Genomic DNA, 7,598 nt, shown 5'->3' on the forward strand with positions numbered 1-7,598 from the left:
ATGCAAAATTCCTTAAGGACTTGTGTATGAACAAAGATAGAATTCATGAGTTGGAAACCATTCCATTGGGTAGTTCCATTTCGGCTTTGATGGGATCCATTCCAGAAAAGTGTGTTGATCCGGGTTCTTGTTTAGTTTCTTGTGTCATTGATGGAGTCCGATTCTTTGATTGTATGTGCGACCTTGGTGCATGTGTTAGCATTATTCCCCCTTTCTGTTTATCATCTATTGAAGCTCCCACCTTTGAAGCGGTCGGCGGCTAGGTTTGTCTTGGCGGACAAGAGTATAATAACCGTGGCGGGTATTACGGAAGATGTGTTGGTCGACATAAAAGGGTTTGATATTTCCAATTGCTTTCCATATCATTGAGATGCCACCAAGTGAATCTGAAAGGGCATCATCTATCCTACTTGGGAGACCGTTTTTGAGGACTTCTAGATTTAAGTTGGATGCCCATTCGGGAACCTACTCATTTGAGATAGATGGGAGAGTTGTAAGTTTTAGCCTAGAAAAAGCGATGAGGCACCCACCGGAGATCCATTCCATATTCTGGTATGATCTAATTGACAACATTGTGGCTGAAGTGCATTGTGCAAAGCTAGAAGAGAAACATGTGGTTGAAGAAGATGGTGAAGATCCAAGTGTAGAAGTTCAAGTGACAAGCCAAGGACAAAAGCTAGAATTGAAGCCACTACTGCCCCACCTAAAGTACTCATACCTTGATGAAGCCCACAAGTTCCCAGTGATCATAGTAAGGGAACTAAATCCTCAACAAGAAGAAAAATTACTATGTGTTTTGAAGAAGAACAAAAGGGCAATAGGGTGGAGTTTGGCGGATCTAATGGGGATAAGTCCCCAAGTGTGTGAGCACCGGATCTTTTTGGAAGAAGAAGCTAGACCCGTGAGACAACCTCAATGGCGATTAAATCCTACTATTTTGGAGGTTGTCAAGAAAGAGGTAACACGGTTACTCGAGGCGGACATCATCTACCCTATTTCGGATAGTGAATGGATGAGTCCCGTTCAAGTTGTTCCTAAGAAGTCCGGGGTAACCACAATCAAGAATGAAAGCGGGAGGCTCATAGCAACACGGATGCAAAACTCTTGGCGAGTATGCATAGACTACCGAAGGTTGAACTCGGCCACTAGAATAGATCATTTTTCACTCCCGTTTATCGATCAAATGCTCGATCAATTATCCGGTAAATCCTATTATTGCTTTCTAGATGGCTATTCGGGGTACTTCCAAATATACATTACTCTAGAGGACCAAGAAAAAATAACATTTACTTGCCCATTTGGAACTTATGCCTACAAGCGTATGCCATCCAGTTTATGCAATGCACTGGCAACTTTCCAAAGGTTCATGATGAGCATCTTTGCGGATTTTCTAGAGCAATGCATGGAGGTATTCATGGATGACTTCACGGTATATGGTGATTCTTTTGATCATTGCTTGGATAATCTTGAAAAAGTTTTGGAAAGATGTACTAAAACCAACCTTGTCTTGAATTTTGAGAAGTGTCATTTCATGGTCAAGCAAGGCATTGTTTTAGGACATATTGTTTCCAAAGATGGCATTTCCGTAGATCCAGCAAAGATTAATGTCATATCTAGCTTGCCTTACCCCTCTTCCGAGAGGGAGGTCCGCTCTTTCCTTGGACATGCAGGATTTTATCGAAGATTCATAAAGGATTTTAGTAAGGTAGCATTGCCTATCTCAAGGTTGTTACAAAAAGATGTTGAGTTTGATTTAAGCAAGGAATGCATGGAGGATTTTAACAAGCTCAAGGTAGCATTGACCCAAGCTCCCATTGTGCGAGGGCCGAATTAGAGTCGGTCATTTAAAATAATGTGTGATGCTTCAAACTTTGCCGTGGGAGCCGCGTTAGCACAACGTGAGGGTAAGAATCCATATGTCATAGCCTATGCATCAAAAACACTAGATGGAGCCCAATCCAACTACACTACTACCGAAAAAAAACTTTTGGCCATTGTTTTTGCCTTGGACAAGTTCCGAGCATATCTTCTCGGTTCAAAGGTGGTAATGTACTCAGATCATGCGGCATTAAAGTATTTGTTGGCTAAGAAGGAATCTAAACTGAGATTGATTAGATGGGTTTTATTGTTGCAAGAATTTGACTTGAAAATCAAGGATAGGAGTGGTACGCAAAACCTAGTGGGGGACCATTTAAGTCGCCTTGAACATACCAAAGGCGATACTACTCCTATCAATGATTCTTTTCCCTTTGAGGGCTTGCATGCAATCTCGGAAACCATTCCTTGGTATGCACCAATCGCCAATTACTTAGTATCTCGCTCCTTCCCTCCAAATATCTCCAAACACCAAAGGGATAAGCTAAAAAGCGAATCCAAATACTATGTATGGGATGACCCATACCTTTGGAGATGTGGGGCGGAACAAGTAATTCGGAGGTACATTCCACAAACCAAATTCCACTCAATCTTGGAATCTTGCCACTCCTCCGAAGGAGGAGGCCATTTTAGACCTCAAAGAACGGCAAGGAAAATCCTAGGTTGTGGCTTTTGGTGGCCAACTCTCTTCAAGGACTCTTCTCATTTTTGTAAATCTTGTTCTCAATGCATTAGATTTGGTAACATCTCCAAGAAGGATGAAATCCCCCAACAAACCATGCTATTTTGTGAGATTTTTAATGTGTGGGGAATTGATATGTGTCCAAATGGGTGGAAGCGATACCCACCCAGACGGATGATGCTAATGTGGTCCTTTCTTTTGTGAGAAACAATATCATTTGTAGATTTGGATCACCACGAGCAATCGTGAGCGACCAAGGTTCACATTTTTGCAATAAAAGAATGGAAGGGCTCATGAAGAAATATAGCATCATGCATAAAGTAGCCACGGCCTACCACCCACAAACAAACGGTCAAGCCGAGGTTTCCAATCGGGAAATTAAATGCATCTTGGAAAGGATTGTGAAATCCAATAGGAAAGATTGGAGTGCTAAGCTCACCAATGCATTATGGGCCTACCGAACGGCATACAAAACGTCAATTGGCATGAGTCCCTTTCGGTTGGTATATGGCAAAGCTTGCCACTTACCGGTTGAGGTAGAGCACAAGGCATATTGGGCCATCAAGGAGTGTAATCCAAGTTTGGATGGAGCCGGAGTTGAGAGGAAGCTACAACTAGCGGAGTTGGAATGTTTGAGGCTTGAAACTTATGAGAACTCTAGACTTTACAAGGAGAAAATGAAAGCCATACATGATAGGAACATAAGAGGCAAAGAATTTAAAGCCGGTGATCTAGTCCTTCTTTACATTTCTAGATTGAGATTATTGCCCAAAAAACTAAGGTCGAAATGGGAAGGCCCTTATCAAGTAGTAAAAGCGGAACCCTATGGGGTTTACCATTTGCGCCATCCCTCAAGTTCGGTTATCTTCAAGGTCAATGGGCACCGTCTCAAGTTGTATCATGGTGAGCAAATGAAGAGCAACAAAGAGATTGAGGTATATCCTTTTGGAAGATGCACCTCTTGGCAAAAAGCAATGAGCTAGTGGAAGTTCATCTTAAGGACATTAAACAAAAGTGCTAGGTGGGAGACACCCCACCATGGTGAGATCTATCCTTTTTACCCTTTTGTATATAGTTCTTAAACTCTTGATTGGTTTGCAATTGCTTAGATATAGTCTTCATTGATTCGAATTAATTGTGAATACCCTGGATAATTTGTTCATGAAGGCTTGCATTGATTTTTCAATGAATGAATTGATTGTTTGGTAGAAGAACACCCCTTCTTTAGGTTTTACTTTGAGTTTTGGGTGTTTTTGGCCTCTTTGGCTAGATTGGCCATTAAATTCATAATAATCAGGCATCTTTCATGTTCATTCAAAAAAAAAGAAAAAAAAGAGGGGGGGGGGCACGTGTGCGCGCACTGTGCGCGTACGCGTCCATAGGTCTTCGCAGCTCCTGGGCCATCTTCTAGAGAGTTGTGCAAATTCTGAGCCAGCTTCGGGCCCTGGGCATAACCTGCATCACGCGTGCACGCACAATGCGCGTACGCGTCCATGGCCATTCGCGCAAAAGCACGCGTACGCGCACTAGTCGCGTACACGTCACTACTGCGATTTGCGACCCTGGGCCATTCCTCCCGAGAGTTGTGCCCTGGTTGGGCCAATTCCATGCCACTGGCCCAGCTCAACTCATGCGTACGCGCACCAGGCGCGCACGCGCACCTCTATCATATTGCAAATCGACGCGCAAGCGCACCATGCGCGCCCGCGTCGATCATCAAATTTTATTTTCTGGTACTCTTTCTCGAGAGTTGAGCCAAAGTTGTGCCCAACCTATGCTAAGGGCACAACTCACATGCACGCGCATGCGCACTTGGCGCTCGTGCGCACACCTATATTTCGCTACTTCGCGCGTCCGCGCACCGTGCGTGTCCGCGCCCTTACTGATTTTCGCCCATGCACGCGCACGTGTGCATGGCGCGCGCGCGTCGGTTCCGCGAACCAATTGCTTTAGCGCGCGCCTCTCTTCTTCGATTTTCTTTCTCTCTTCTTACCACCATCCCTCCTCTTCACTTCTACCCTCTTTTACCATCTCTACCATCCCTTCTCTGCCACCACCGGTGGCAACTACCACCTCCGGTGGACCCACACCTCTCTTTTCCCTCTTTTCTCTCACCTCCATACCCCATCTCTCTTCCTCCTCTCAAGGTACTCTTCATTTCCACTTTTGCTTGTTTTTTTTCCTTTTTCCTTTTTCCTTCCCTTAGTTACATTTTCTTACTCTTCTTCTTAGTTAGTTTCATTCATGTTTTCTTTCTCTCTTTCTTTTCATTTTCTTATGGGTGTTACAAGTGGAAATTACTCTTGCATTGATGAGTTTGTTTGATTTACTTGCTTTATTTTGAAATTTGTGGTGTGGTATGATGATTGATGATGCTCTATGGGATGTTACATTGGCTCCCTTACTCAATTTTTATCAAAACAAGGGATGCACACCAAGTATTTGATGAAAGACCCACATGACTTCTTGGAGTTACTTTAACTTAGTGTTTTCTATCTTAGTGTTCTTTCTCTTTCACTTGCTTGTTCATATGTACATTGAGCTTACTCTGTTTCTTATTTCATTCCTACGTGCTCATCCCCTAACTCTCACTTCTAGTTATTGATGATTAAGAGTGTGTGCTTCTCATGCTTCTTGTTTGCATGCCTATACCACTCATGCGTCACATGCTAGTGATTAGCCAAGATTTTCATTATAGCCTTAGTCTCATGTTGCAGCTGTCATGTGTCTAAGCTACTGATCTTTTATGCTTTATCACTTGCATGATTATTCTTTCTTTGTGCCTCTTTAAGCTTAATTTCACCATCTTTCCCTCTTTTCTAAGATGGTGATCAAAAGAGACAACAGAAAGGCGCCCAAGAAGGCACCCTCACGGTCCACTAGCAAAGCACAACAAGAACCTAGAGCTAAGTCCCTCCCCAATAAGACAAGGAGCGTTGCCAACATTGAAGTTTCGGAAAAGGACAATCCGGCGAGGGATCCGAACAAGTTCCCCAACCGCTATTGCGAACTTGTCTACCCCTTGATCAAACCAAGGAACTATCATGCGGAGCCTCTACTAGCCCCTCCGGCTCATGTCATTCCGCTTATCATGCCCCGCATCGAACGGCGGCAATGGGAGTTCCTATTGAGGAAGCCACGGGAAGCAAACTTATCCTGGGTGGTAGAATTCTACACTAACTACCATTCCTCTTCCCTTACATCGGTATTTGTGTGCTGAAGGCAAGTTTCCGTCACGGAGCAGGCTATTCAAAGTGTGCTTAAAACCGGACCATTAGCGGAAGGGATTGACGCTTATCAAGAGATTTTGTCGGCACCGTGCCAATATTCGTTTAATTGGGATGCCATCCTCAAGATCATTGCTATACCCGAATCATTCTGGATTCGAGGAAGGATGAGACCCCAGCCCAAGGGCATCACCGCATGTTTTCTCACTAGAGAGGCTCAAGCATGGGCCCAAATTCTAGCCCACTATGTGCTCCCAAGCACCCATGGCTCATCTATCACTGCCGAGTTAGCCTTATTGGTTTGGTGTGTCCTCACAGAGAGACCGGTGCACATTCGCCATCTCATCCGCCAATCTATGGGCCGCATCCACGCTAAGGGGAACCTACCTTTCCCCGCTCTAGTGACCGACTTAGTCACCGCAGCCGGTGTTCCCCGGGAGACCAAGGATAGAAGGGCCATGATCCCGGCGGATGGCAATGTTGTTCCCAACGGGAGATATCTTTACCCTCCGGCGGAACCCGAGGCGCCAAACTTAACCGTCCCCATGAGCATCTTGAAGAACGGAACTCTCGCGCGATCTAGAATTTTCCCAATAAATTCGCGTTGTAAGTATAGCTTCTAGACCGACAAGAATTCCTTTCTTACAAAAGTTTTGTTTGTCACTTAAGCAAACCCAATAAAATTGATAACCGAGTATTTAAATCTCGGGTCGTCTTCTCAAGGAATTGCAGGGAGGTGTGACTTATTATTAGCTATGAAAAAGGTAGAATTTTGGGTTTTTAATGTATAAGATAAAAAGAAAGAATAGTAAATGGCAAGAAAGTAAATTGTAAGGAATTAATTTAAATAAATAATAAAACTCTTGGCAAGGTACAAGAACTGGAAGTCCTATCCTTATCAATTGTGATGAGAATTGGATTTTAACCCCACTTAGTTAACCTTTACTAAAGCAAAGGGAAGTCAAGTGGACTAATTAGTTTGATCCTCAAGTCCTAGTCAATCCCTGTGGGAAGACTAGCTTTAGAGTAATCTGCCAATTTCAACCACTGCTTTATTTGATAACTCAAGCGTCACCAATTACTTAACCAGAGCCAAAAGGGAAGAGAATCTACTCGAATGAAAATAATTTGGATAAATCGAAAGCATTTATATAAATAAAGCAAAGCAAAGTCAAATCTGAAATACCTCAAATTATATTAAATAAAACATTCAAATCTAAATACGAAGAATTCATAAGCCAAATTGGTAACATGAGTCAGATACAAATAAAAGCATTAGAATAAATAAAAATATAAAAGGAATATTGAACCTGAGAAGAAGTTGAAATCCTAAATCCTAATATAAATCCTAATCCTAATCCTAAGAGAGAGGAGAGAACCTCTCTCTCTAAAAACTACATCTAAATTATGAAAAGTGAATTATGAGCTTATGTTTATGAATGAATGGATTCTCCCACTTTATATCCTCTACTCTGTATTTTCTGGGCCGAAAAATGGGTCAAAAACAGCCCAGAAATCGCTGGAGAAGAAATCTGCCACGCTGATTTTCGTCACTGCGACGCGTCCGCGTGGAGCACACATTCGCGTTGCCTAGTGTCAGGGAAACTATGGCATATTATATATCAAATCAAAGCCCCGGACGTTAGCTTTCTAACGCAACTGGAATCACATTGTTTGGACCTCTGTAGCTCAAGTTATGATTGTTTTAGTGCAAGAGGGTCAGGTTGACAGCTTTGCAGTTCCTTCAACTTCTTGTATTCCTTCCACTTTTGCATGCTTCCTTTCCATTCTCCAAGCCATTCCTGCTCTGTAAT

The sequence above is a fragment of the Arachis hypogaea genome, chromosome 14 (assembly GCF_003086295.3).
Source record: "Arachis hypogaea cultivar Tifrunner chromosome 14, arahy.Tifrunner.gnm2.J5K5, whole genome shotgun sequence".
Taxonomy (NCBI): domain Eukaryota; kingdom Viridiplantae; phylum Streptophyta; class Magnoliopsida; order Fabales; family Fabaceae; genus Arachis; species Arachis hypogaea.